This window comes from Cherax quadricarinatus, chromosome 15 (assembly GCF_038502225.1).
Source record: "Cherax quadricarinatus isolate ZL_2023a chromosome 15, ASM3850222v1, whole genome shotgun sequence".
Taxonomy (NCBI): domain Eukaryota; kingdom Metazoa; phylum Arthropoda; class Malacostraca; order Decapoda; family Parastacidae; genus Cherax; species Cherax quadricarinatus.
This window is the reverse complement of record NC_091306.1, coordinates 23,824,572-23,848,777: the sequence shown is the minus strand read 5'-3', so window position 1 is coordinate 23,848,777 and position 24,206 is coordinate 23,824,572. Positions and strand designations below refer to the sequence as shown.

The following is a 24,206-nucleotide window of genomic DNA, read 5'->3' as shown; positions in this document are numbered from 1 at the left end:
CACAGGACCCTAGGTTAAGGCTACAGTACATCATTCATAACTAATGTATGCCTGTAATATCAATGTGCCTAATAAAACTATTATACAAATTAATAATACTATAAAAATCATTCATAGATTCCCTGAATAAATCTTAATTTAATCCTTCAAAGGTGAAAGGCTCTTAATCCAAGGAACTGGAGCTACCATCCATTATCTTGTATTAAACCTGATTATATCTCATTCTCCAGGCACTGCATGGTTTAAGACTTGTAGGTTTAGTAATTCCCCATGATTGTAGCTTGTCCTTAGTAAGGCTCTATTGGATTCATCTAGCAAAAAGAAAAATACTCTTAAATTTGTTGAATGAATAAGGTAGTTTGCACTTGAATTTACTAAATAATTAAGCCAGAATATAAATGGAGCATTGCACTGGTTAGAACATACACTAGCACCATACAGCAGTAATGTTTTGTATTGAAAGTTGATAAATTGGACACATGTGCAACTCTTGGGTATCTTTATTGAGGAAACGTTTCGCCACACAGTGGCTTCATCAGTCCATACGTAGGAGAAACTTGAAGAACAGGAGGAGAATGAGGTAATCAGTCCCTCAACCTTGAGTCGATGTGTTCAGTCCATCAATCTTGAATAGAATACCATTCTCCTCCTGTTCTTCAAGTTTCTCCTACGTATGGACTGATGAAGCCACTGTGTGGCGAAACGTTTCCTCAATAAAGATACCCAAGAGTTGCACATGTGTCCAATTTATCAACATGTCGGTTCTCTGAACCATTCATCTACAAACGTATTGAAAGTTGAAATGTGGTATAGAGTTAACCTGTACATATCAACAATAAAGTACAGTGGAACCCTGGTTTTTGAACTTAATCCATTTCAGAACGTGGTTCTAAAACCGAAACATGTGAAAACTTAATCAATTTTTCCCACGAGAAATAATGTAAATACAATTAATCCATTCCAGACACCCAAAAATATTCACAAAAAAAAAAAAAAATTTAACCCGTAAATGGTCCAAACGTATATATATACAGTCTTACCGCTACTGCCCCAAATGTATACACCTACCATCTGACTTACGACCGAGTTCGGTTCCGAGAAACCGGTCGTAAGTCGAAATGGACATAAGTCGAACTTTACTACTGAATATCAACATCACATTTTTGTAATGACTTTATTTTATTGTTTTATTTTGGTATTTCATGTTTTACTTTACTTTTTATGCTGTTAGTACTGTATTTTATACTGTAAGGTTTAGGATAAACACTGTGTACAACACAAATAGTTGTTTATTTCCCAGAAATTTGGCAAAAAAATCACGGTCGTAAGTCGAGTGGTCGTAAGTCGAGCAGGTCGTAAGTCGGATGGTAGGTGTATTTACGTTTCATTTTTCATTCCTTCAAAATTGGCACGATAGGCCTGTGTCGCCTAGACACAAGAGAATGGGTGTGCGCACTCAGTGTGCGCCATCTGAAAAAAATCAGGGATGCCTGGGTACCGCATGGTAGCACCAGTTACATTCAGCTCCATCTTGGGTCAACATCATGGAACATCCTCGTGATTCACTCATGCTTCATTGTATTAGCATGCTATTATTCGAGGAAAGTGATATAGAACGTCAGTTTAGTGGATTTGATACAGATGTGGCTACTAATAATTAAGGAATTAGTGAAAATATCGACGATAACCCAGATGACCCTCAGCCCATCACCTCTGGGGTAGCCAGTGTGGCCACCCCCATGCCCCATGCCAGAGGTCCACCCTGCACCATGTGACCGAGAGTGGAACTGGACACGAAGTATATTCATGCCACAGCCTTGATTTTGATGCGAGTGGAAGTGGCATCCTGCCAGACTGTCCCATAACGAATGAGTCTACAAAGTTTGACTTTTTCCAATTATACTTTGATGAGCCTATAATGAACTTGATAGTGACCCAGATGAACAATTATTACCGCAGTACCATGGACAATACAGCAGAAGTTGGGGAATCATCACTGCTGCGCAAATGGAAAGATACAACAGTGGCTGAAATGTATTTATTTCTTGCCACTATCATGCTTATGCCACATACCTATAAGAACAATATATGTAACTACTGGGCCACAGACTACTTTATCAGTACTCCTGTCTTCTGTGACCTCCTTCCCTGCAACAAATTCACTCTGTTGCTATGAATGTTGCACTTCTCAGACAGGAAAAGGCCCAACAAAAATGACCTTCTATACAAAATCCAGGAAGTGTTTATCTGTATGAAGTAGAAATTCAGTGCATACTTTTATCCCTTCACGAACATTGCTGTTGACGAGTCCTTGATTCTGTTCAAGGGACACCTGTCATTCAAGCAATATATACCGAGCAAATGTCATCACTTTGGTATAAAACTTTTTGTTAGGTGTGACTCTGAGAGTGGTCTTGTGTTGGATGTCACTGTATACACTGGGAAGAACACATGATACTAGGCGCATGTTGGGCATTTCTGGTGATGTTCGAAAAATGAGGGAACCATATCTTGGCAAGGGCCATACACTGTACACAGACAACTGGTATACAAGCCCTACACTCGCTGATTTCCTACATGTGAACAATACTGATATATGTGGAACAGTGAGAAGGAATAGAAAACATATGCCAAGGTTCAGTGGAGGCAGTGTTGAAGGTGCATTATTATTATTATAATAAAAAAGAAGCACTAAGCCACAAGGGCTATACAGCGCTGCAGGGCAGGAAGGAAGCGAGGGCATCAGGTGGCAAAAGGGAGATGGATGAGTAATAGGTTATGGATAACAGCGGGGCAGTGGATGGTGAAAGGGTAAAGGGCAGCAAGAGACTGAACTAGAAAGGGCTGAGGGGAGTGCAAAAGGTATCATCATCAGAGTTTGTGGAGTAAATCAGTCGTTGTCAAGAAGTCAATGAGAGAGTCAGGATTAAAGGAGGGTCCATCAGCAAGAAGGGAAGGTAAAGAGAGAGTAGTAGAACGAAGACGACGTTGGAGGTAAATTCTGCGTGCTCGTTGATAGAGAGGGCAGTCTAACAGAATGTGGCGAATCGATACTGGAACTTGACACTGCTCACAGAGAGGAACAAGGTGCAGTGCAAGCATTTCATGCCAATGACATCATGGCACTGACGTGGCATGACAAACGGGACGTGACATTGCTGTCAGCCATCCACAGAAATGAGATGGTACAGACAAAGTGAACCGGGACACAAATGAACGTACAGTGGACCCTCAGCTAACGATATTAATCCGTTCCTGAAAGCTCATCATTAGCTGAAATTATCGTTAGCTGAATTAATTTTCCCCATAAGAAATAATGGAAATCAAATTAATCCATGCAAGACACCCCAAAGTGTGAAAAAAAAAATTTTTTTACTACATGGAAATATTAATTTTAATACAAACTGACACTTACCTTTATTGAAGATCTGGTGATGATTGATGGGATGGGAGGAGGGGAGAGTGTGGAAGTTGTTAATGTTTAGAAGGGGAATCCCCTTCCATTAGGACTTGAGGTATCAAGTCCTTTTCTGGGGTTACTTCCCTTCTTCTTTTAATGCCACTAGGACCAGTTTGAGTCACTGGACCTCTGTCGCACAACATATCTGTCCATAGAGGCCTGTACCTCCCGTTCCTTTATGATTTTCCTAAAGTGGTTCACAACATTGTCATTGTAATAGTCACCAGCATGGCTTGCAATAGCTGTGTGAGGGTGATTTTCATCAAAAAAGGTTTGCATTTCAAGCCATTTTGCACACATTTCCTTAATCTTTGAAGTGGGCAACTTCTTCAATTTCTCTCTCCCCTCCTCCGAAGCAGTTTCCTCAGGTCTGGCCTCTTGCTGTTGAAGATGATCTTGCAGCTCATCAGTGGTTGGTTCTTCATTGTCCTCCTCCACCAACTCTTCCACATCCTCCCCACTAACCTCCAACCCCAAGGACTTCCCCAATACCACAATTGATTCCACAACTGGCTTACACTTCTCAGGGTTAGCCTCAAATCCTTCAAAATCCCTTTTGTCTACACATTCTGGCCACAGTTTCTTCCAAGCAGAGTTCAAGGTCCTCTTAGTCACTCCCTCCCAAGCCTTACCTATAATGTTTACACAATTGAGGATGCTAAAGTGATCTTTCCAAAACTCTCTTAGAGTCAGTCGAGTTTCTGTGGTCACTACAACGCACTTTTGAAACATAGCTTTTGGGTAGAGTTTTTTGAAGTTTGAAATGACCTGCTGGTCCATGGGCTGCAGGAGAGGAGTGGTATTAGGAGGCAAAAGCTTGACCTTAATGAAGCTCATGTCCCCAGAAAGTTGCTCTGCCAAGTCTGAAGGATAACCAAATTCAAATTCAAAGTTTATTCTCTATAAGGATTACAATGCTGAGTTTACAGAATTTGGTTATTGTGTGGTTTACATGTAGTAAAATAATAATTACAGAGTGTACCACTAGAACACCTAGCATGGCTAGGCATTTCCGGCAGACTTAAATTAAATCTTAAGTTTAAAATATTACAAAATTATGAGATAAGTTGGTATTATGGCTAAGTGACTAAATACTAGTTTGTGAGTTTAGCAATGTGAATGCTTTTGTTTTGGCACTATACATAGTTTCAGTATTGGAGTATCACAGGCCAACTTATGACTAGTTAAGATTCATTATTTTGAGATTGAGATTGATATTTCTGTTTATGGTCAAATGGGTGAGTGAGTGTAAGTGTTAACCACCAGGTGGTATTCATATAATTAGTTGACAGGGTGTATCAGGGAGATAAGATGTTTTCTGATGGTAGTTTTGAAGGTGATGAATGTGTCTGCAGTTTTAGAATTTTCAGGCACGGTGTTCCAGATTTTAGGGCCTTTGACATACATTGAATTTTTGTAAAGGTTTAGTCTGACACGGGGAATGTCATAGAGATGTTTGTGTCTGGTGTTGTGCCTGTGGGTTCTGTCGCAACTATCAAGAAAGCGTTTTAGGTCAAGGTTAATATTGGAATTTAAGGTCCTGTAGATGTAGATTGTACAGTAGTAAGTGTGGATGTACTGAACAGGGAGTAAGTTTAGATCTATGAACAGTGGGGGGGTGTGTTACTGCGGCATTTTGTTGGGTTATTATTGGCTTTAGGTGTGTTGCTGCAGTTGAACCCCAAGCACAGATAGCATAGGTGAGGTATGGATATATAAGTGAATGGTATAGTGTGAGAAGGGCAGTTTGCGGCACGTAGTATCGTATCTTGGAGAGGATCCCAACCGTTTTGGATACTTTTTTGGTTGTGTGTTGGATATGGGTGCTGAAGTTCAGGTTGTTGTCGAGGTATAGGCCTAGGAATTTGCCCTCATTATGCCTGGCAATTAGAGTGTTGTCGATCTTAATGTTAATTTGTGCATCTCCTGCTCTGCTACCAAACATAATGTAGTAGGTTTTGTCAGTGTTAAGCGTAAGTTTATTGGCTGTCATCCAAGTCGATATTTTGATCAGCTCCTCATTAACAATGGTGTTGAGGGTGGCAAGATTAGGGTGAGAGATGACATAAGTCGTGTCGTCAGCAAAGAGAATGGGGTTCAGGTGTTGAGATACTTTTGGAAGATCATTGATGTATATGAGGAAGAGCAGGGGACCAAGGACACTTCCCTGCAGAACTCCAGTATCAAGTAGCTGTGTTGTTGATGCTGTGTCTTTAATGGTGACATACTGATACCTATTAGTAAGATAAGATTTGAAATATGCAAGCGCATGGCCTCTTATACCATAATGGTCAAGTTTGTGGAGTAGGATGCCATGGTCTACTGTGTCAAAAGCTTTTCTTAGGTCAATAAAAATTCCTAGTGGATATTCCTTATTTTCCAATGCTGTGTAAAGCAGATCTAGCATTTTTATGATTGCATTGTTAGTGCTTTTATTTTTCCTGAATCCAAATTGGCAGGGGTTGAGTATGTTTTGTGCCGTTATAAATGAATATAGTCTCCTGTGCACGAGTTTCTCAAAGATTTTGGATAGCAATGGTAAGTTTGATATTGATATTGACCAGGAGCATTGTCTAATACCAGGAGGCACTTAAGGTCCAATTTATTTTCCAGGAGGTAATTTTTCACAGTGGGGGCAAATGCATGGTGTAACCAGTCATAGAAAAGGTCTCTAGTGACCCATGCCTTACTGTTTGCCCTCCACATCACACACAAATTAGCGTTGAGGACATTGTTTCTCCTGAACACTCTGGGAGTTTCAGAGTGATACACCAATAAAGGCTTCACTTTGCAATCACCACTAGCATTAGCACACATCAAGAGAGTAAGCCTGTCTTTCATAGGCTTATGTCCTGGGAGTGCCTTTTCCTCCTGAGTAATGTAGGTCTTATTTGGCATTTTCTTCCAAAACAGGCCTGTTTCGTCACAATTAAACACTTCTTCAGGTTTCAATTCTTCACCGTCTATGTAATCCTTGAATTCCTTCACATATTTTTCATCCGCTTTTTGGTCCGAACTGGCAGCCTCACCATGCCTTATCACACTATGTACGCCACTAAGATTCTTAAATCTCTCAAACCAACCTTTGCTGTCCTTAAATTCACTCACATCACCACTAGTTGCAGGCATTTTTCTAATTAAATCCTCATGCAACTTCCTAGCCTTTTCACATATGATCACTTGAGAGATGCTATCTCCTGCTATCTGTTTTTCGTTTATCCACACCAATAACAGTCTCTCAACATCTTCTATGACTTGCGATCTCTTATTCGAAAACAAAGTTGCACCTTTTGCAAGAACAGCTTCCTTGATTGCTGTTTTCTTGGCCACGATAGTAGCGATGGTTGATTGGGGTTTGGTATACAACCTGGCCACCTCCGAGACATGCACTCCACTTTCGTACTTAGCAATTATCTCTTTCTTCATATCCATAGTAATTCTCGCCCTTTTTCCTGCAGGGTTGGCACTAGAAGCTTTCTTGGGGCCCATGGTGACTTATTTTGCAGGTACAATCGCTAAAAACGCTGTAATAATATGAAATGTTCCGATTGTATGCGTGGATGCAACCGCACTCGCTGGCTTGTAAACACTGGCACCCTTGGGACAACTGAGGTGTGCTCAGGCCACACGTGGACGCATCTCGAACGAATCGCGTTGGGTGAGTTTTTAAGCGTTAGCTGAGGCAAAATTTTTGCGTTAAAATGTATTGTTAGCCGGATTTAACGTTAGCTGATGCCATCGTTAGCTGAGGGTCCACTGTATTGTCAAACCAGCTGCTGTTGTTGACTATATGAACAATATGTGACTAGTTGACAAGTGTGACTTGATGATAGGGTTCATTGACTGTGCGTAGGAGTCGCAAGTGGTATACAATGGACCCTCGACCAATGATGGCATCGACTAATGATGCGTTTTTGCGTAAAAATATTGGCTCGACCAATGATGAAAAACTCGGGTAAGAACATTCGTCCTGAACGCGTCTGCCTGTCCGTCCAGCCTGAGCACCTCAGCTGCCCTGCCTTCAGCTAGTGTGCCATTGTTTACAAGCCAGGGCAGACAGTTCCACTCATACATGCGATACATTTTGTATTATTCCATTATTTTTAGTGCTTGTAACTGCTAAATAAGCCACTGTGGGCCCAAAGAAAGCTTCTAGTGCCAATGCTATGGTAAAAAGGGTGAGAAATACTATCAAAATACTATCGTACTACGGTCAGCTGCTGCTGCACCACTGTCAGGTGCTGCTGTACCACCATCAGCTCCTGCTGTACCACGGTCTGCTGCTGCACCACTGTCAGCTGTTGCTGCACCACCGTCATCTGCTGCTATACCACAGTCAGTTGCTGCTGCACCACTGTCAGCTGCTGCTGCACCATCAGCTGTTGCAACACCACTGTCAGCTGCTGCTGTACCATGGTCAGCTGCTGCTGCACCATGGTCAGATGCTGCTGCATGACTGTAAGCTGCTGCTGCACCACCATCAGCTGCTGCTGTACCACCATCAGCTGCTGCTGTACCACGGTCAGCTGCTGCTGCACCACCGTCAGCTGTACTGCTCAAAGATGTGGAGAGTGTGTTGTTGGTGTGGCTTAACGAGAAACAATTACTGAGAAACAATTAACCCCAGAGGGTTAGCCACCCAGAATAACCCAAAAAAGTCATTGCATCATCAAGGACTGTAACTTATTTCCATTGGGGTATTTAATCTTGTTCCCCCAGGATGCGACCTACACCAGTCGACTAACACCCAGGTGAACAGGAAAAAATGCCTGGAACTAATGCTCATATTGGTGAATTTAAGGCCAGCAAAGGTTGGTTTGAGAGATTTAAGAATCGTAGTGGCATACACAGTGTGATAAGGCATGGCGAAGCTGAAAAATTTCAACCCCAACAAGTGTTCAGTTGTGATGAAACAGGCCTGTTCTGGAAGAAAATGCCAAACAGAAGGAAAAGGCACTCCCAGGACACAAGCCTATGAAAGACAGGCTAACTCTCATGTTTTGTTGTAATGCTAGTGGGGATTACAAAGTGAAGCCTTTACTCGTGTATCACTCTGAAAATCCCAGAGTGTTCAAGAAAAACAGTGTCTCATCACTCATCAATACTCTTCAATAAGGGTAAGTGTCATTTTAACATTTATTTATGTAGTTATTGTGCATGTCTCATTGTTTTCTTTGTAGGGAAATGTATATTTCATGAAAAACAATTATTTTTTTTTAATACTTTTGGCTGTCTGGAACGGATTAATTGGATTTCCATTAATTTCTTGTGGGGAAAATTAATTCGGCTAACAATAAATTTGGCTAAGGACAAGCTCTCTGGAATGGATTAATGTCGTTGGTCGAGGGTCCACTGTATAAAACTGTTTTTCCACCTAGTAGACATTGCAGTGCTCAATGCATTCAGTATGTGCAAAATAAAGACTGGAAAATGACAGCGTTTCGCAGAATTCTCTCTGAATGTCATAAAACAGATAGCAAAAAAGTATGGTACCACACCTGTACCTGCCTTTCAACAGCAACCTGTCACACCACAACCTGTCCCCCAACCACAACCACAGCCAGTGGGGGAAGTGCCAGACTGAAACATCCCTAACTGTTACTACCTGGTACCAGTACCACCTACCCCAAAGAAGAAGAACTCCCAGAAAAGTGTGTTGTGTGTGTGACCATCACAAAATGACCTCAACAGCTGAAGGATACATGATACATGTGTCACCAGTGTGGCGTGGCACTCTGTATTAATCCATGCTTCATGGAGTATCATACAATCATGGAGTTCTAGAAACATAAGTGGGACATGTAAATACGTACTTGTATATACGTAGTTGTAGATAATAGTGTGTGATTCAACCAGGTGTGCAAAATCACCTATCAGTGTGTACATGTGTGTTTGTTACAGTATGATGATAATTTTGTATATAATATTTGTGTATAAGCAACAATTGAAATTGAAATCAAAAGATTTACTGTAAAACATAAGTATCATATGAAAACCAAGAAAAGTAAAAAAAAAAAAAACGGTAAATACGTAGAATTTCTGCAAGCGGCAGTGTTGCCGTCAGGTGAGTGTCAAGTGCCAACTTTGCGCCCTCGCATCTCGGTAAGTACTGACCCTAATTTTTTTTTTATCTTATGACACTTAGAAAAATGTGCTCTTTATTTCTATATAAAAAAATTATTTTTTATTTCTCAAAATATTCGGGGCACTGGGGTAGTGAATGTATATATACGTTTGGACCATTTACGGGTTAGATCAGGCTCTGGTGGCCTGGTGGTTAACGTTCTCACTTCACACGGCGAGGGCCTGGGTTCGATTCCCAGCCAGAGTAGAAACATTGGACGTGTTTCTTTCCACCTGTTGTCTATGTTCCCCACCAGTAAAATGGGTACCTGGGTGTTAGTCGACTGGTATGGGTCGCATCCTGGGACACTGACCTAATTTGCCCGAAATGCGGAGCATAACAAGGGAGTTTCTATATAGTAGTATGTCATTGTTGTCAGCTAGGACTGTATACCTTGTACATGTACTTGTAGTAAATAAAGATATTATTATTATATTATTATTATTATTATTATTATTATTATTAAAGGCAAAGGGGATAAAAGAGAGTGCAAAAATTATAGGGGGATAAGTCTGCTGAGTATACCTGGTAAAGTGTATGGTAGAGTTATTATTGAAAGAATTAAGAGTAAGACGGAGAATAGGATAGCAGATGAACAAGGAGGCTTTAGGAAAGGTAGGGGGTGTATGGACCAGGTGTTTACAGTGAAACATATAAGTGAACAGTATTTAGATAAGGCTAAAGAGGTCTTTGTGGCATTTATGGATTTGGAAAAGGCGTATGACAGGGTGGATAGGGGGGCAATGTGGCAGATGTTGCAAGTGTATGGTGTAGGAGGTAGGTTACTGAAAGCAGTGAAGAGTTTTTACGAGGATAGTGAGGCTCAAGTTAGAGTATGTAGGAAAGAGGGAAATTTTTTCCCAGTAAAAGTAGGCCTTAGACAAGGATGTGTGATATCACCGTGGTTGTTTAATATATTTATAGATGGGGTTGTAAGAGAAGTAAATGCGAGGGTCTTGGCAAGAGGCGTGGAGTTAAAAGTTAAAGAATCACACACAAAGTGGGAGTTGTCACAGCTGCTCTTTGCTGATGACACTGTGCTCTTGGGAGATTCTGAAGAGAAGTTGCAGAGATTGGTGGATGAATTTGGTAGGGTGTGCAAAAGAAGAAAATTAAAGGTGAATACAGGAAAGAGTAAGGTTATGAGGGTAACAAAAAGATTAGGTGATGAAAGATTGAATATCAGATTGGAGGGAGAGAGTATGGAGGAGGTGAATGTATTCAGATACAGTGGACCCCCGCATAACGATGGCATCACATAGCGATTAATCCGCATACCGCTTGCTTTAATCGCAAAAATTTTGCCGCGCATACCGATTAAAAACCTGCTCACCGATTTTCGTCCGAGACGTGTCCAATGTGCGCCCTCAGCCAGCCTCACATGTGCCGCCCGTGCCATTGTTTACCAGCCAGCCTCCGCGGTAACATCCAAGCATACACTCGGAATATTTCGTATTATTACAGTGTTTTCGGTGCTGTTTCTGGAAAATAAGTGACCATGGGCCCCAAGAAAGCTTCTAGTGCCAACCGTACACCAATAAGGGTGAGAATTCCAATAGAAATGAAGAAAGAGATCATTGATAAGTATGAAAGTGGAGTGCGTATCGCCGACCTAGTCAAGTTGTACAAGAAACCCCAATCAACCATCGCTACTATTGTGGGCACCAGAAAGACAATCAAGGAAGCTGTTCTTGCCAAAGGTTTAACTGTGTTTTCGAAACAAAGATCGCAAGTGATGGAAGATGTTGAGAGACTCTTATTGGTGTGGATAAATGAAAAACAGCTAGCAGGAGATAGCGTCTCTCAAGCGATCATATGTGAAAAGGCTAGGAAGTTGCATGAGGATTTAATTAAAAAAATGCCTGCAACTAGTGATGATGTGAGTGAATTTAAGGCCAGCAAAGGTTGGTTTGAGAGATTTAAGAAGCGTAGTGGCATCCATAGTGTGATAAGGCATGGTGAGGCTGCCAGTTCGGACCACAAAGCGGCTGAAAAATATGTGCAGGAATTCAAGGAGTACATAGACAGTGAAGGACTGAAACCTGAACAAGTGTTTAATTGTGATGAAACAGGCCTGTTCTGGAAGAAAATGCCAAGCAGGACCTACATTACTCAGGAGGAAAAGGCACTCCCAGGACATAAGCCTATGAAAGACAGGCTTACTTTGTTGATGTGTGCCAATGCTAGTGGTGATTGCAAAGTTAAGCCTTTATTAGTGTATCACTCTGAAACTCCCAGAGCGTTCAGGCAAAAGAATGTCCTCAAGGATAATTTGTGTGTGCTGTGGAGGGCAAACAGTAAGGCATGGGTCACTAGGGACTTTTTCTATAACTGGTTACACCATGCATTTGCCCCCAATGTGAAAGATTACCTAACTGAAAAGAAATTAGAACTTAAGTGCCTCCTGGTGTTAGACAATGCCCCTGGTCATCCTACAGACGTGGCAGAGCGACTTTATGGGGACATGAGCTTCATTAAGGTGAAGTTTTTGCCTCCTAATACCACTCCTCTCCTGCAGCCCATGGACCAGCAGGTTATTGCAAACTTCAAAAAACTGTACACAAAAGCTCTGTTTGAAAGGTGCTTTGTAGTGACCTCAGAAACTCAACTGACTCTAAGAGAGTTTTGGAGAGAGCACTTTAATATCCTCAATTGTGTAAACCTTATAGGTAAGGCTTGGGAGGGAGTGACTAAGAAGACCTTGAACTCTGCTTGGAAGAAACTGTGGCCAGAATGTGTAGACAAAAGGGATTTTGAAGGGTTTGAGGCTAACCCTGAGAGGATTATGCCAGTTGAGGAATCCATTGTGGCATTGGGAAAGTCCTTGGGGTTGGAGGTTAGTGGGGAGGATGTGGAAGAGTTGGTGGAGGAGGACAATGAAGAACTAACCACTGATGAGCTGATAGATCAACTTCAACAGCAAGAGGCCAGACCTGAGGAAACTGGTTCAGAGGAGGGGAGAGAGAAATTGAAGAAGTTGCCTACTACAAAGATTAAGGAAATCTGTGCAAAGTGGCTTGAAGTGCAAACCTTCATGGATGAAAATCACCCTCACACAGCTATTGCAAGCCGTGCTGGTGATTATTACACTGACAATGTTGTGAAACACTTTAGGGAAGTCATAAAGGAACGAGAGGTATAGGCCACTATGGACAGATATGTTGTGCGAAAGAAGTCCAGTGACTCTGAAGCTGGTCCTAGTGGCATTAAAAGAAGAAGGGAAGTAACCCCAGAAAAGGACTTGCCACCTCAAGTCTTAATGGAAGGGGATTCCGCTTCTAAACACTAACACTCTCTCTCCCCTCCTCCCATCCCATCAATCATCACCAGATCTTCAATAAAAGTAAGTGTCATGTAAGTGTGCATGCCTTTTTCAGTTTGTGTGTATTAAAATTAACATTTCATGTGGTAAAAAAATTTTTTTTTCATACTTTTGGGTGTCTTGCACGGATTAATTTTATTTCCATTATTTCTTATGGGGAAAATTCATTCACATACCGATTATTTCGCATAACAATTACCCCTCTTGCACGGATTAAAATCGTTATGCGGGGGTCCACTGTATTTGGGAGTGGACGTGTCAGCGGATGGGTCTATGAAAGATGAGGTGAATCATAGAATTGATGAGGGGAAAAGAGTGAGTGGTGCACTTAGGAGTCTGTGGAGACAAAGAACTTTGTCCTTGGAGGCAAAGAGGGGAATGTATGAGAGTATAGTTTTACCAACGCTCTTATATGGGTGTGAAGCATGGGTGATGAATGTTGCAGCGAGGAGAAGGCTGGAGGCAGTGGAGATGTCATGTCTGAGGGCAATGTGTGGTGTGAATATAATGCAGAGAATTCGTAGTTTGGAAGTTAGGAGGAGGTGCGGGATTACCAAAACTGTTGTCCAGAGGGCTGAGGAAGGGTTGTTGAGGTGGTTCGGACATGTAGAGAGAATGGAGCGAAACAGAATGACTTCAAGAGTGTATCAGTCTGTAGTGGAAGGAAGGCGGGGTAGGGGTCGGCCTAGGAAAGGTTGGAGAGACGGGGTAAAGAAGGTTTTGTGTGCGAGGGGCTTGGACTTCCAGCAGGCATGCGTGAGCGTGTTTGATAGGAGTGAATGGAGACAAATGGTTTTTAATACTTGACGTGCTGTTGGAGTGTGAGCAAAGTAACATTTATGAAGGGGTTCAGGGAAACCGGCAGGCCGGACTTGAGTCCTGGAGATGGGAAGTACAGTGCCTGCACTCTGAAGGAGGGGTGTTAATGTTGCAGTTTAAAAACTGTAGTGTAAAGCACCCTTCTGGCAAGACAGTGATGGAGTGAATGATGGTGAAAGTTTTTCTTTTTCGGGCCACCCTGCCTTGGTGGGAATCGGCCAGTGTGATAATAAAATAATAAAAATATATTATTATAAAGAATAAATATAGTTTTACATACACAAAACATTGATAAATAAATATAAATAAACATAAATATAAACATTACATACCTTTATTGAAGACATATTGAAGAAGGCGAGGAGGGGAGAGAGTTGAAGTTATTGATTGGAAGGGGAATCCCCCACCATAAAGACTCTTGGTATCAAGTCCCTCTCTGGGGTTACTTCCCATCTTTGTCTTTTAATGGCAGTAGGACCAGCTTGAGAAACACTGGACCGCAGTTGCACAAAATATCTGTCAGGAGAGGTCTGTTTCTAGCATCTCTAAGATTTGTATGAAGTGGGACAAGGTTCTGTCACTGAATATATTGCAGATATGGCTTCTTTTAGCTTGGTATTTCTCCCCAAAACTTTGCACCTCCCTCCACTTTGTACAAATGCCCTTAATCACTGAAGAAGGCACCTCCCCTCTCTCTACCTCCTCTGAAGCCATTTCCTCAGCTGTAGTCTATTGCTGTTCAAGTTGAAGGTCTTGCAGATCTTCAGTGGTTAACTCTTCCCTGTGGTCCTCCACCAACTCTTCCACATCCTCATCACTCGCATCCAACCCCATGGACTTCCCAAATGACACAATAGATTCCACAACAGGCAGAGGGTCGACAGGGTCAGCCTGAAACCCCTCAAAATCCTTCTCTTGGACACAATCTAGCCACAAATTTCTCCAAGCAGAGTTCAAAGTCCTGGAAGTCACTTCCTGCTAAGCCTTATCTATAAGGCTTATGCAATGGAGGATATTGAAGTGATCCCTCCAGAACTCTCTTAGGGTCAATTCAGTGTCTGAGGTCACTTCAGAGCACCTTTGAACATTGCTTTGGTGCAGAGTTTTTTGAAGTTAGAAATGACCTGCTGGTCCATGGGCTGGTTGAGAGGAGTGGTGTTAGGGGAAAAGAACTTCATTGTTATAAAACTGAAGTCTCTAGACAATTGGTCTTCCAAGTCTGGAGGATGAGCAGGAGCATTGCCCATTACCAGGAGGCACTTGAGTGGCAATTTCTTTTCCAGGAGGTATTTTTTCACACACTGACAAATTTTTCACACTTGGGCAAAACACGTCATGGATCCACTCTTTGAAAATTTGCCTCGTGACCCATGCCTTATTATTAGCTTTCCACATCACACACAATTTACTCTTGAAGACGTTTTTCTTGAACACTCTGGGATTTTCAGAGTGATACACCAGCAAAGGCTTCACTTTGAAATCCCCACTAGCATTAGCACAGAAGAAGGGAGTTAGTCTGTCTTTCATAGCCTTGTGTCTTGGCAGTACCTTTTCCTCCTGCGTGATGTAGGTCCTCTTTGGCACTTTCTTCCAAAAGAGGACTGTTTCATCACAATTAAACACTTGGTGGAGGAATTCTTCAGCCTCTATGTACCCCTTGAATTCATGCACGAATTTTTCAGCTACACATTTGTCTGAACTTGCAGCCTCACCATACCTTACTACACTATGTATGTCACTACACTTCTTGAATCTGTTGAACCAACCTCTGCTGGCCTGAAAATCACTAATGGCAGAATTCTTTCCAGGCATTTTCTTTACGAGATCCGCATGTAACTGCCTTGCCTTTTCACAAATGATCGACTCCACAACACTACCTCCCGCTAACTGTTTTTCGTTGATCCACACCAACTCCATATCTTCCACTGTTTGTCATCTCTATTTTGTTAGCACATTCACCCCTTTCACAACTTTAGCTTCCTTGATTTCTACTTTCATTGCCAGGATGGAGAAGATAGTTGATTTCGACTTAAGAACATAAGAAATGAGGAACACTGCAGTGGGCCTGTTGGCCCATACTAGGCAGGACCTTTACAATACATCCCACTAGCAAAATATTTGCCCAACCCAATTTTCAATGCCACCCAAGAAATAAGCTCTGATAACTGCAAGTCCACTCAGATCCAACTCCTCTCACTCGTGTATTTATCCAACCTAAATTTGAAACTACCCAAGGTTTTAGCCTTAATAACCCAACTAGGCAGACTGTTCCACTCATCAACTACCCTGTTTCCAAACCAATACCTTTCTAAATCTAAACTTGTCTAATTTGAATGTATTACTGCAGGTTCTCTCCTGGAGAGATATCTTCAAGACCTTATTTATATCCCCTTTATTAATACCCATCTTCCACTTGTACACTTCAGTCATGTCTCCCTTCATTCTTCGTTTAACAAGTGAATGTAATTTAAGGATTTTCACTCTTTCTTCATAAGGAAGATTTCTAATGCTATGTATTAATTTAGTCATTCTATGCTGAATGTTTTCTAACGAATTCATGTCCATTCTGTAATATGGAGACCAGAACTGAGCTGCGTAATCTAGGTGAGGCCTTACTAATGATGTATAAAGCTGGAATATAACTGCTGAACTTCTGTTGCTTACGCTTCTTGATATAAATCCCAGTAATCTGTTTGCCTTATTACATATGCTTAGGCATTGCTGTCTTGGTTTAAGGTTACTGCTTATCATAACCCCCAAGTCTTTTTTTGCAATCTGTATGACTAAGTTCTACATTATTTAACTTATAAGTGCTAGGGTTATAGACACTTCCGAGCTTCAGAACTTTGAACTGTATCTGCCACTTTTCTGACCAGGTAATGAGCTTATCTAAATCCTCCTGAATTTCCCTGATATCTCTGTTTGAATCAATTATCCCACCTATCTTTGAGTCATCGGCAAATTTGCTCATTTCACTAGTAATTCCCTCATCAAGATCATTGATATACATGTACACGTACCATCCGACTTACGACCTGCTCGACTTACGACCACTCGACTTACGACCGTGTTTTTTATGCCAAATTTCTGGGAAATAAACAACTATTTTTGTTGTACACAGTGTTTATCCTAAACCTTACAGTATAAAATACAGTACTAACAGCATAAAAAGTAAAGTAAAACATGAAATACCAAAATAAAACAAAATAAAGTCATTACAAAAATGTTTGTTGATATCCAGTAGTAAAGTTCGACTTACGACCATTTCGACTTACGACCGGTTTCTCGGAACCGAACTCTGTTGTAAGTCGGATGGTAGGTGTATATTATAAACAACAACAGGCCCAAGACTGATCCCTGTGGAACGCCACTTGTTACAGATCCCCACCCGGATTTAACCCCATTTATGCACACACACACACTGCTTCCTGTCTGTGAGCCATGTCTCGATCCATGAGAGCACTTTTCCCCCAATGCCATGAGCTGCCACTTTCTTTAACAGTCTTTGGTGTGGTACTCTATCATAAGCTTTACTAAAATCTAAGCAAATAATATCAAATTCTTTATTGTGATCAACAGCCACTAAAGCTTTACTGAAGAGAGTTAATAAATTATGTAGTTAGACAAGAACGGCCTCTCATGAATCCATGCTGAGTATCATTAATCATATTATTCTTATCCAGATGGCTTCTTATAATAATTTGTGAAGGCTCTGTATAGTATGGGCCAACAGGCCTGCTGCAGTCTTCCTCCTTTCTTATGTTCTTATGTTACAGGAATAAAAACTATTGAGAAACTTAAAGACATGTAAGATTTACCTGCTGTTATATGTGTTTAAAAAGACATGGAAAGACTATCTATCCTACCATTGTAAAACAATTTTTTAACATGCTCCCATTTCACACTTGCCATATATTCAAGGACAATAATGCCTTTCTGGATGGTTGATGGTTTCCCAACCTGCTAACAAGCAGGAGTATGACAGATGAAGTATTGATAGTTTAAAAAAAATAATATTTAGAAAATGGTTCAATATTGTATGAATTTGGAAACGTAGGGAGAAATAAAGGAATAGTGCCAAGTGGAAGTTACGAAACAACTTTTTTTTAAACAGATACAATTTCAATTACAGTGCTAATACCTTTACTCGTTTCAGAAGTAGCAAAATAGCAGTGGTTACTATGGACGTATCAGCGATGAGTGAACAGATCCAGGCAGAAGTACAAGTTAAACAGTTTCGAGATTTCCTTGTACAATACAACAAGCTTAGTGAAAACTGTTTTAATGATTGTGTTTGGGACTTCACATCTCGAAATGTTCGAAATAGTGAGGAAAATTGTGTTCAAAATTGTGTTGAAAAATATACGAAGGTTAGTTGTTTGGCTTATGAATGTACATGTACTCCTTATGATTTATTTTAATTATTATTTACTTCAAGACTGTTGAAAAGACAATCGTTACTGATTGTCATCAGTATGTTGATTTGGCCTTTTATTTTTAAAACAAAGTAAATATTGACTTTTTTTGTTTTAAATGTGTATACAGCCTCTCCTCGCTTACCGATGGAGTTCCATTCCTAAGGCCACATCAGTAAACGAATTTGTAGCTAATCAAGGAACCACCCCTTACTGATACGTACTTCATAAATGTCACCACCCAAAATTAAAACATTCAGTTTTATATTTACTGTGAAAATCCTTTCAATCCATTCATTATTAACAGTAATACAACATGAAATAGGTCAGTAACTTATTTCCAACATATTCCAGGAAACGCTCGCATAGCTGATTACTTGGGATTTTTTTTTAGAAAATCGCACTTTTTTCAGTCTTTGCATAGGATAAGAGTGATGCATAATGTTTTCTGTAATGGTTACTGTCACTTTTTTCTTAATCCCTCCCTGCTCTCCCTCGCTGCCCATCCTTCGGTACCTCTCCACGTAATGTCAGTTTTTACTAATTTGGGCATCTTTATCATGCTTCTACATTATTTATGTTTTACCTAATACAGTGGAACCTCAAAAATCGAACTTAATCCGTTCCAGGAGCTAGTTCTAAATTTGAAAAGACTGAAATTCGAAGCAATATTTCCCATAAGAAATAATGGAAATACAATTAATCCGTTCCAGAAACCCAAAAATATTCACACAAAAAATACATTTTATAGAGATTAATTACAGTTTTACGTACAACAAATACTATAGTTTTTAACCCTTTGACTGTTTCAGGCCCCTCTCTGAAACTGTCATTCTATGTCGCCAAATATTCAAAAAAAAAAAATTATTTTTTCTTATGAAAATGTTAAGATTATTTTTCGGAGTGTTTTAGTCCAAAAAAAAAATTTTTGCCATCGGTACTTACCGAGATATAGAGCCGTGAAGTTTGCAGAAAATGAGCCGTGTATGGCAACAGCGGCGACTGCCGCTCACCCGGTAAACTTTAGTTTACTTGTAATTGAAGGTTTTTTGTTTTTTCACTATTTTATTTTTTCACATAACTTATGTGGCCTATGAGACCAAAGTAAGGTGCAATGTATATATATACACTCGTTGTATACAACACAATAAGCACACAAACATAATTATCAATATATTGTTTACAAAACTTGTTTACAAAAACAAACAAACAAACAAACAAACAAACAATCATCATTATTATTATTATTATTATTCTTATTCTTATTCTTATTATTCTTATTATTCTTATTATTCTTATTATTCTTATTATTCTTATTATTCTTATTATTCTTATTATTCTTATTATTCTTCTTCTTCTTCTTCTTCTTCTTCTTCTTCTTCTTCTTCTTCTTCTTCTTCTTCTTCTTCTTCTTCTTCTTCTTCTTCTTCTTCTTCTTCTTCTTCTTCTTCTTCTTCTTCTCCTCCTCCTCCTCCTCCTCCTCCTCCTCCTCCTCCTCCTCCTCCTCCTCCTCCTCCTCCTCCTCCTACTCCTCCTCCTCCTCCTCCTCCTTCTACTCCTCCTCCTCCTTCTCCTTCTACTCCTCCTCCTCCTCCTCCTCCTCCTCCTCCTCCTCCTCCTCCTCCTCCTCCTCCTCCTCCTCCTCCTCCTCCTCCTCCTCCTCCTCCTCCTATTCCTCCTCCTCCTCCTCCTCCTCCTCCTCCTCCTCCTCCTCCTCCTCCTCCTCCTCCTCCTCCTCCTCCTCCTACTCCTCCTCCTCCTCCTCCTCCTCCTCCTCCTACTCCTCCTCCTCCTCCTCCTCCTTCTCCTCCTCCTCCTCATCCTTCTGCTCCTGCTCCTCCTCCTCCTCCTCCTCCTCCTCCTCCTCCTCCTCCTCCTCCTCCTCCTCCTCCTCCTCCTCCTCCTCCTCCTCCTCCTTCTACTCCTCCTTCTCCTTCTACTCCTCCTCCTCCTCCTCCTCCTCCTCCTCCTCCTCCTCCTCCTCCTCGTACTCCTCCTTCTACTCCTGCTTCTACTCCTCCTCCTCCTCCTCCTCCTTCTCCTCCTCCCCCTTCTCCTCCTCCTCCTCCTCCTCCTCTTGTGTGCGAGTGTGTGGCTTATAATTGTTTTGAGTCAGAAGTCAGCAGCTGTCAAAGTGACATATTGTCTCATTAGTCACTACCCCTACCGCCTGTCAAAACAATGGGGTTGGATGCTGCTTCCCCTCCTCCATTCTATCTAATTATCTTTCTCCCTCATTCTATATCTTTCAATCTGTCTCTCTTTCTATCTGTCTGCCTATCTCTGTCTCACAGGTACACATAAATACAAGTATACATAGTGTAAATTACCTAGGATAACCCAAGAAATCCAGACAAAGTGCTATACTCTGCTTGAAGATGTGAGTAAACGTGATGACACAGTCTTGTGGCTCTCTCTGAGACAGAGAGCTAGATGGACAGACAGGGAGCTTGACAGACAGACAAATAGACAGACAGACAAATGTTTGTGTACCAGCAAAAACAAAGGGAGGGCGATGGTCATGTAATATTACCCTCCTTTACGCTCATCAAAGTCAGCTCTTATCAGATGTTATCTCCCCTTATCTTGTCACTGTCATGGGGTGGACTTTTTTTTTTCTTGCTTCAAGGGAACAATATTATTACATCTTCTTCTTCTTCCTCCTCCTCCTCCTCCTCCTCCTCCTCCTCCTCCTCCTCCTCCTCTTCCTTCCCTCCTCCTCCTCCTCCTCCTCCTCCTCCTCCTCCTCTTCCTCCCCTCCTCCCCCTCCTCCTCCTCCATTGCTTTTGGTCTCAAACTCCTCCAAATCATGAAATTGATCTTCACTGACACTTCCATCTGTGTTAGAGCATCACTTGGGAAGAGAAGAGTCCCAGATTTGCTGGGGAATCACATATTTCTTACCGCTAGACATGCTGAAAAAGGACAACTGAAATGGCATTCCCACAATGCACCACTGGCTCCCCGATTTTTTTTATATGGTGCACACTGACCATGGAGACCCATTCTCTCACATGTGGGCCTACCAGCTTTCTCCTGCTTGATTTGAAGCTGCTAGAATTTATGCGTATAAATACGTCAGAAACATTGGCTCGTAAGACGTATTTATACGTCGGAAACAGTCAAAGGGTTAATTATGTACAGTAATACATATAAAATAACATTTTTACTTACCTTTATTGAAGATTGGTGATGGCATCTGGAAGATAGGGAGGAGGAGAGAGGGAGTTGGGGTTAGTGTTTGGAAGGAGAATTCACCTCCATGAGGACTTCAGGTAAAGCCCTCTCTGGGTTTACTTCCCTTCTCTGTCTTTTAATGCCACTAGGACCAGCTTGAGTCACTGGACCCCTGTCTCACAAAATAACTGTCCACAGTCCTCTGTTTCTGGCACCTCTTTAACATTTCCCTAAAATGGGACATGGTTCTGTCACTGAACTTGTTGCAAAGATGGCTTGTTTCCTTGCTCAGGGTGGTACTTCTGCACAAACATTTGGACATCATTCCACTTGGCACAAATCTCCTTAATCTTTGAAGAAGGCACCTCATCCACTCTCTATATTAACACCTTTCGCAACATCAGCTTCCTTGATTTGTTCTTTCTTTGACAGGATAGAACCGATGGTCGACTTATTTTTCCCATACATCCTGGCAAGCTCAACAAGTCTCGCACCACTCTCATACTTCTGTATTATTTCCTTCTTCACATCTATGGTGTTTCTCACTTTCTTTACCACAGGGGTACCACTAGCAAGTTTCTTTGGGCCCATGGCAGCTTATTTCACAGTCCCACAAGCACTAAACACAACAAAATAATCGTAAAATGCGTGAATGAGAGCGCAGGTTAGTGTTCACTCAAGCATAAACAAAGCTAGACTGCTCACGGTGCCTGCGCGGGGACGCGGACAGAGCGGGCCGGCAGACAGGTCCCGTACCCGGCAGTCCGAAAATAGGGGCGCGTTCAATAATAGGGACACAGTTTGTCCAAAAAAATGGTCCTACTTTCGAAGCGTTCGATATGTGATACGTTCAGTTTTTGAGGTTCCACTGTATTATTCTGGAATAAATTTGATAGATAACTTTTATTGATAGTAATAGTATAATTATACCATATTTTATAGTGGGGTGAGGCACACCTCTGTGCATCATGGTGAATCATTAGTTTCTGAGACACTGCTTGCTACTCCCTCTGCTATAGCTAGCTCTGCTCACTTTGTAATGATGCCAAATGTTGAATTAAATATGTACATTAGAAAGAAAAAATAAAAAGGAAATTCCAACTTGATAACTTTGTTTTAATTTGCATAACTCTTACATATTACAAAAAACAATAAAAAAGTAAAATACACATACAATACACTCATTACTTACCTTAAAATAATTGTAGTCCTAATGAAGGGTGAGAGGTGACTATTTATTGTAGAAAGAGGAAGAAGAATAAAGACTGGAAGAAGTACAAAAGAAGTTTACAGTAAAGGGGTGAGCTGGTGTGTTCGTCTGTGTGTTTAACATTCTCTGCATCTCTCGTGGCATCTTAAGAAATTATTAAACTCAGTGAGCAAAGCATGTAATAAAGTTAGTAGAATTACCAACAATATGTAAAGTAAAAGGACACAAGTGCAACTAATGTGACATTTATTGTGGCAACGTTTCGCTCTCCAGGAGATTTATCAAGCCATTACAAACAATACATGGACACAGAGGGTATATATAGGCTCTGAGTGAGGTGCAATACTAGTGAGGTAACATTTCGATGTTCACTAGTGGTGGTAGTAGTAGTAGTAGTAGTAGTAACAAAAATAATACAATAAGGAAGAGCAATTAATTCGTACATGAGTAAAAGGATATAAAAGCTATTACTTGGGTAACATAAAAATAGGTTGGACAAATATACAGTGGACCCCCGCATAACGATGGCATCACATAGCGATTTTTCCGCATACCGATTACTTTTATCGCAAAATTTTTGCCGCGCATACCGATTAAAAACCCGCTTACCGATTTTCGTCCGAGACGCGTCCAATGTGCCCTCAGCCAGCCTCACATGTGCCGGCCGTCCCATTGTTTACCAGCCAGCCTCCGCGGTAACATCCAAGCATACACTCGGAATATTTCGTATTATTACAGTGTTTTCGGTGCTGTTTCTGGAAAATAAGTGACCATGGGCCCCAAGAAAGCTTCTAGTGCCAACCCTGTGGTAAAAAGGGTGAGAATTAGTATGGAAATTAAGAAAGATTTTGAAGGGTTTGGGGCTAACCCTGAGAAGCCTATGCCAGTTGTGGAATCCATTGTGCCTACTTCAAAGATTAAGGAAATGTGTGCACAGTGGGTTGAACTGCAAACCTTTATAGATGAAAATCACCCTGACACAGCTGTTGCAAGCCGTGCTGGTGACTATTTCAATGACAATGTTGTGGCCCATTTTAGACAAATCGTAAAGGAACGGGAGGTACAGAGCTCTATGGACAGATTTGTTGTGCGACAGAGGTCCAGTGACTCTCAAGCTGGTCCTAGTGGCATTAAAAGAAGAAGGGAAGTAACCCCGGAAAAGGACTTGCTACCTCAAGTCGTAATGGAAGGGGATTCCCCTTCTAAACAGTAAGAAGATAATGCTCTCCCCTCCTCCCATCCCATCAATCATCACCAGATCTTCAATAAAAGTAAGTGTCATTTAATTGTGCATGCCTTTTTCAGTTTGTGTGTATTAAAATTAACATTTCATGTGGTAAAAAAAAATTTTTTTCATACTTTTGGGCGTCTTGCACGGATTAATTTGATTTCCATTATTTCTTATGGGGAAAATTCATTCGCATAACGATTATTTCGCATAACGATGAGCCCTCTTGCACGGATTAAAATCGTTAACAGGGGGTCCACTGTAGACTGGAAAGAGGCAGGTTTTTTTCAGTGTTCATTCTGTAATGTGCTTTGTGTAGTATAACAGGAGAGACTATGTGATGGCAGGGTTTACTGTTTTCAGGAGGATTCTTGCTAAGACTTCGGAAATGGTGAAGCTGCCGTTGTTTTGTTTAATTGTATTCGAAACAGCGATCAGTGCTGATTCAAGG

At 41.2% G+C, this 24,206-nt stretch overlaps 1 long non-coding RNA gene across 1 annotated transcript in view; it reads left to right on the top strand.

Moving 5' to 3' along the window:
- The window catches only part of LOC138852727 (uncharacterized), a 21,266-nt gene extending 3,366 nt beyond the window's left edge, over positions 1-17,900 (top strand). Inside the window, exon 3 of the long non-coding RNA XR_011392043.1 lies at positions 17,885-17,900. This is a non-coding gene — a long non-coding RNA (uncharacterized lncRNA). The remainder of the gene's footprint in view (positions 1-17,884) is intronic.
- Positions 17,901-24,206: the final 6,306 nt, after the last annotated feature.